This window comes from Nicotiana attenuata, chromosome 6, assembly GCF_001879085.1.
Source record: "Nicotiana attenuata strain UT chromosome 6, NIATTr2, whole genome shotgun sequence".
In the NCBI taxonomy this organism is placed as follows: Eukaryota; Viridiplantae; Streptophyta; class Magnoliopsida; order Solanales; family Solanaceae; genus Nicotiana; species Nicotiana attenuata.
Genome location: NC_031994.1, coordinates 6752038 through 6759356, shown reverse-complemented (window position 1 = coordinate 6759356; position 7319 = coordinate 6752038).

Here is a 7319-nt window from a genome sequence, read left to right as displayed (position 1 = left end):
AGCAGCTTGTAGATTTTAGGGCAGTGGCGTTATACCTTTCTCAGCCAGTGCATCGGATAGGCTTGGGCGAAAATATGTTGCAAGACTATGGTCAGAAGATGAATTGTGCAATTCCACAATATGAAATGCAGTGGCATGCAACAAAAGGCAAAATCACATGTTCATTTTCCTGTACTGTTGAGGTAGGGGGAATCCAATATATTGGAGGGGCAGTTACGACTAAGAAAGAAACAGAGATCAAAGCTGCTAGAGCTGGCCAGTCGCAATTTTAAACCCAAAATCGACTTCTTTGGAATTAAGACTGATTTTTTTTTGTTGACATCTTTAACACAAGACAAAGCTCAAACTAACTTCCATGAAATGAATAGTAGTAGCAGCCCAGTATTAATGCGTTTCTTTTGGACTAAAACTTACAGTACCATTTGGTACTATTTTCAACCATGACAACTCACAAAAATGCATAGTAACTTTAATTCTAAAATAACCTTAGTGCAAGTCAATCTTAAGAAAATAACCTGCACCAAGCTAATTAAGGTTCCTTGATGTATCGGCAGGTGCAAACGTGACTTCTGAATAAAACCTCTTAGTTACCGAAGGCCATCTTCGTACATTCATTTTCTGCAAATTATAGTGCAGATCCATGTATTGCACTTTCGCTAACTTTCATAACTATAAAGAGGCTTAGAGAGCAATTTTGTATCACCTCAAGAAACTAGCAAATTCAAGATTACAAAAAAAAAAAAAAATCTTTAACGGAACATGCCTAGACTTTAAAAGACATTATCCTTCATTCACCACAAAAAAATAAAAATAAAAACCAACTGGACACCCACAAGAAGAAACAATAGTAAAGATTTCACGTCAAATGCAAACAAAGTCAAGAAACGGAAATGAAATAAGCCTTAAAGCAAATGTTATTAACAAGATCAATCTTGAAATGTGAACTAATGGAAGGGTCAACGTCATTCATTGTATCGGAAGTAGCACTACTAGAATTCCGGAAAAAAGCGACCAAACTTTAACGACCAAAGTTGGTCTAGCAAGAAAAGCGACCAACGTTGGTCTCTAAATTGGAGAAAATAATAAAATAATTATTTTAAATACATTAGTGACCAAAGTTGGTCGCTATTTGGTTAATAATTTCGTCAAAATATTGACTGGACTGGTCAGACTTGCTTGGTCAAAGAAATACTGAGATTAGCGACCAACGTTGGTCGCTATAGTGGGACCCACTTATTAAATTTTAATAATTATATTATTATTTAAAAAAAATTATAAAATATAAATAAATATAATTCAAAGTTAGCGACCAAAGTTGGTCGCTTATAAAATAGAGACCAACTTTGGTCGCTAATATGGGACCCGTTTAACAATTATATATTATTCTAAATATTATATTAAAATATAAATAAATTTGATTTAAATTTAGCGACCAGCTTTGGTCGCTAATTTAAATTTAAGTATAATTAGCGACCAAAGTTGGTCTCTTTTCAGGTCAACAATGGTCAAAATTAAAAATCACTTTTGTATTTACTATCTAAATAATATAAATGTAAGCCGTTAACACTTTTGTAACACAAGAGATGAATAGACTAAAATATACTCTAACATGCTATGCACTAAGTATATATAAGCGTATTAGGTAATATTATATTAATATGGCTTATATATATGTATAATATATATAGTTACGCTGTACTATGCACTAAGTATAAGCGTATTAGGTAATATTATATCGAATATGGCATATATATATATATATATATATATATATATATATATATATATATATATATAATATATATATATAGTTACGCTGTACTATGCACTAAGTATAGGCGTATTAGGTAATATTATATCGAATATGGCTTATATATATGTAATATATATAGTTACGCTGTACTATGCACTAAGTATAAGCGTATTAGGTAATATTATATCAATATAGCTTATATATATATATATATATATATATATATATATGTAATATATAGAAGTTACGCTGTACTATTGCACTAAGTATAAGCGTATTAGGTAATATTATATCGAATATGGCTTATATATATGTAATATATATACTTACGCTGTACTATGCACTAAGTATAAGCGTATTAGGTAATATTATATCGAATATGGCTTATATATATGTAATATATATAGTTACCCTGTACTATGTACTAAGTATATGCGTATTAGGTAATATTATAATCGAATTGGCTTATTATAATGTAATATATATAGTTACACTGTACTATGTACTAAGTATAAGCGTATTAGGTAATATTATATCGAATATGGCTTAATATATATGTAATATATATAGTTACGCTGTATATGCACTAAGTATAAGTGTATTGGTAATATTATATCAATATAGCTTATATATTATATGTATAATATATTAACGCTGTACTATGCACTAAGTATAAGCGTATTAGGTCATATTATATCGAATGTGGCTTATATATATGATATATATACTTACGCTGTACTATGCACTAAGTATAAGCGTATTAGGTAATATTATATCGAATATGGCTTATATATATATATATATATATATATATAATATATTATATATATATATAAATATATTAATATATATAGTTTTACGTTGTACTAATGTACTAAGTATAAGTGTATTAGGTATATATATCGAAAATGGCTTATATATATGTAATATATATATATATATATATATATATATATATATAATATTATATATATATATATAATATTAAATTGAATTAAAAGTAATTTAATTTTTTTAGATATAACGACCAATGTTGGTTGCTATTATGGTCAAACGGTCAGAACTTGGCGACCAATGTTGGTCGCTATTTTGGTCAAAATAGTCAATACATTTTGGCTACCAAAATAGCGACCAAAGTTGGTCGCTTTCTGTAAATACAATAGCTAAAAAACGGGTTTCCCTCATATTTTCTTTTTTTTTTCTCTCTCTTTCTCTCTCTCAACCCAAACCCCCATCCCCTTCCGTCTCCCTCCATCGACGCTGCCGTCCCCCACCACCCTCCACCCGTCGGAGGCAGCAACAGCTCCACCGCCACTGTCCAGGTAGGTTTCTCTCTCCTTTCCTTTTTTTTTCCGAAATACACAGATTTATTTTAATTCTTTGTAGTTTGATTTGTAAAAATTAATTGTTCTTAGCTAAATAAATCTAGGATAATTATTAGTAGCTAAAATAATTAGTTTTACCTACTAATTTTGGGGAAAAATGGTTGAAGAGAAGAAACCCTAAATTTTTTAGGGTTTATGTTAAGTCTTGTTATGGTTGAACTTTTAGGATATGACTTGAAATTTTGTGGATATGAGTTGAACCTTTAGGATATGAATTGAAACCTTTAGGATATGAATTGAAATTTGTTTATGTATTGGAATTTTAGTATATAAATTGAAATTTTAGGATATGACTTGAACTTTTGTGGATATGAGTTGAACCTTTAGGATATGAATTGAACCTTTAGGATATGAATTGAAATTTTGGTTTATGTATTGGAATTTTAGTATATAAATTGAAATTTTAGGATATGACTTGAACTTTTGTGGATATGAGTTGAACCTTTAGGATATGAATTGAACCTTTAGGATATGAATTGAAATTTTGGTTTATGTATTGGAATTTTAGTATATAAATTGAATTTTTAGGATATGACTTGAACTTTTGTGGATATGAGTTGAACCTTTAGGATATGAATTAAAATTTTGATTTATGTATTGGAATTTTAGATTGCGGGAGGATTTTGTAGAAGGGGTTGATGGTAATATTAGACATGCAATGGAACTTCCACCAAGAATAACTAAGACACAGTACCTGGCAGAGTGTGCCTTTAATTGTTCTTCTCATTAGCGACAACGATGATGAGAAGGCAAGAACATGTGTTTCAAATAGTTATGGTGTAGGTAGGAGTTTAACATTTCCTAAGTAGATAAAAGAAGAGGTAATAGAGGAATTCTATACTTCAATTTCCAAGAGGAAAATGAGTTTAATTGGGAGTGACAAGGTTGATGGTGATGGAATGTTTTCCGTTGGTCATGGCAGTTCCCATAAAACGGGGATCATAAGACTCTATGATGACAGAGATTATAGGAAGTTTTGTTCTTAACTTTCTTCCAAGTCTGATCCGTACAAGCTTAGTGGGATATTGGTGATATATTTCGAAGAATAAATCACCAATATCCCACTAAGCTTGTACGGATCAGACTTGGAAGAAAGTTAAGAACAAAACTTCCTATAATCTCTGTCAGAATAAATCACCAATATCCCACTAAGCTTGTACGGATCAGACTTGGAAGAAAGTTAAGAACAAAACTTCCTATAATCTCTGTCATCATAGAGTCTTATGATTCCCGTTTTATGGGAACTGCCATGACCAACGGAAAACATTCCATCACCATCACCCTTGTCACTCTCAATTAAACTTCTTTTTTTTCTTGGAAAATGAAGTAGATAATTCCTCTATAATCTTTCTTTTATCTACTTAGGAAATGTTAAAATTCCTGCCTATACCATCTCTAGTTGAAACACATGTCATTGCAGTCTCAACATCATTGTCGCTAACGAGAACAACAATTGATCAAAAGACACACCCTGTCAGCTACTGTATCCAAGTTATTCTCTGTATCCAAGTTCATCTCGAGTAATTGTACCATGAGGATAATCACCAAAGCCACCGGACAGCTTTATGATGCCAATGAAGCAAGATGAGCTATTCAATGAAACTCGTATTGTAAAGAAGAAGAAAGAGACTGATTCAGAAAGGTGGGTCGAGGGTCGAGCCTCGGCTATACATGTAAGTTTTTTACTTATCATTAAGTATTTTGATTTACTTTTATAAAAAATATTGAAATATTAATTCAATATAATTTTTCTTATAGGTTCGCTTCAGAGCTGATGTGGGGGAATTCATACGAAGTCAGCCACCTAACGAGTCGGCCGAGGCAATCCAACTTTCAAACGAGGATGCTAAAAGAACACTCCTTGAGTACTTTATATACTTTAAACTAGACAATAGAACTAGTTTTCGAATGAGCTTGTAATAAACGTTAACTTAGTTTTGTTAGCTTAATGTTTTAGTTCTACTGATCTTTATATTTTGTTGCGTTTTAGTGTTGTTGTTGTTGTTGCTGGCATAAAATGCCTGTTTAGGATATTTGGTATAAGCTGGCAGGTGGTGTAGCAGCCAAAACAGGCAGTTTCTGCCAAAAATATACCAAAAAAGGGACCAACTTTGGTGTCCAGTTGGTCGCTATTCACTTAAAAAAAATAATTTTCTGGTAATTTGCGACCAAGGTTGGTCGCATATAGTTAAAAAAAATTAATTCTTGCCATTGGCGACCAATATTGGTCGCCTAATAAATAAAAAATTATAACATTTATTAATATAGCGACCAAAGTTGGTCGCTTAATATGATTAAAAATAAATAAAAATAAAACGTTATTTACATCTGGAGATCAACTTTGGTCGCCAAATATATAATATTAAAATATTTGAGCGACCAAAGTTGGTCGCTATATGCTTTGTCCGGAAAATTTGGTCCTTTTACCTGGGAGACCAACGATGGTCGCTATTTAGCGATCAACTTTGGTCCCTAAGGTAAAGGGACCAGCTTAATATCGACCAGGTGTGGTTGGTCGCTTTTTGGCCAATAAGCGACCAACGTTGGTCGCTTTTGCTGGTAGCTTTTTTCCGGAATTCTAGTAGTGTACCATCTTAAAATTAATGAGAACATGGGTAGAATTTAGACCTGTCAATAACAAATCTCCCTCAATATAATAGTTGAATTACAGCAAGCCCCAATGGATTTAATCTGAGAAGTAACGCAACAGTGACAGATGTCTGGAACTGAAAATAAATCCGAACAAGCAACTGAAACCAATCGACTCTCGGCTTAGTCCATCTTCATTTTTTGAAGGAAATCAGAGAAAGATAATGATTTTTTTTTTTTGATTTTTCGGACTTTTGAAACAAAACTCAGAAAAAAGCAAAAGAGGAAATGAATTTTTTTAAAACCTCCATCTCCGGAATCGAACTGAAAACATAAAGAAAACCAAGAAAGAAACTAAGTGATTTTCAAACTTTTCTAAAATTTTTTCTGAAAAATCCCTTCTCCAAAAAAAATCCCCCCTTCTAAAAGAAGACCCCCCTCTTTATATAACCTCCGAAAATCTCTCGAACCTTCTCCTAAAAATCTCTAAATCCTCTCTATCTTTCGTGAACGATTTAGGGACAAATGGAGGGCATGGACTGATTTCCATCCATCCACGGCTCCCATTCGTCCAAAAAATCGCTCAAGAGCTAAAGAGCATGTGAAAAAATCCAGAAGGAACCTTCTCGTTTGTCAGAGGCCGTTAGAATCTTGCTGACGTGGTGGGATAAGGGTTCGTGTGAGTGACTTCGCCTGAGTTCTGATACACATACTGCTGCAACCAACTCCAACTCAGCTGCCAGCTAGGATCCATGTGGACGAGTTAGTTTAAGTAGTTAGAGCCAAAATTCAAAAATATGAAAAAAGGCGGGAAAAGTAGTTAAGAAATTAGTTAGTGTAATTCCAGCAATTTCAATTACTTGTCATTTGAATTTCATTGCCTAGGTAGATATAAATCGCTACAATGTATGAAGAAGCATTATCGAAATAAGAAGAAACTTCTGCAATTCCAATCTCTTCTTCTCTCATTCTTCTCTCCTCTCTTCTTACTTCTTCTGTCACCCTTTCTCTGCGTATTCTCTCATTTCTTACTCGATATCAGCTCATTTGGTATCAGAGGTCGTAGACGATGGGACCTCGAAGAGCTGTTGATGTAGTGACCGGGACACAACCACCGGAATTACAGGAGCAATATGAAGATATAGCTGCTCAACAACTAGACCTTAGAGAGGAAGTGGCTCAGAAACAACAGGAGCTGCGTGAGGATATGGATAGGAGATATACAGAGCTGCTTCAGGTGGTAAATGCTCTTAAAAGCTCGTTTGAGGGTTCACATCCGAATCAACAGTCGAAGGAGAATGCATCTACTTCGAACAATCGCGATAAATGAATTCAAGCAGGTCAGGGTATTCTAGGTCCCAATCCCTCTTGTCCTAATCCTAATTGGAGTCATAATCTGTTGTTTCCGTGTTTTAATGGTGAAAATTTAAAAACCTGGTTATATAGAACTGAACAATATTATTCTGTTGATAAAACTTCTCTTAATCAAAGAGTGAGTTTAGTGGCAATGAATTTGGATGATGAAGCCCTGGAGTGGCATCAATCCTACATAAAATGTCGTGATTCACTTGATTCACCTGATTGGGAGGAAT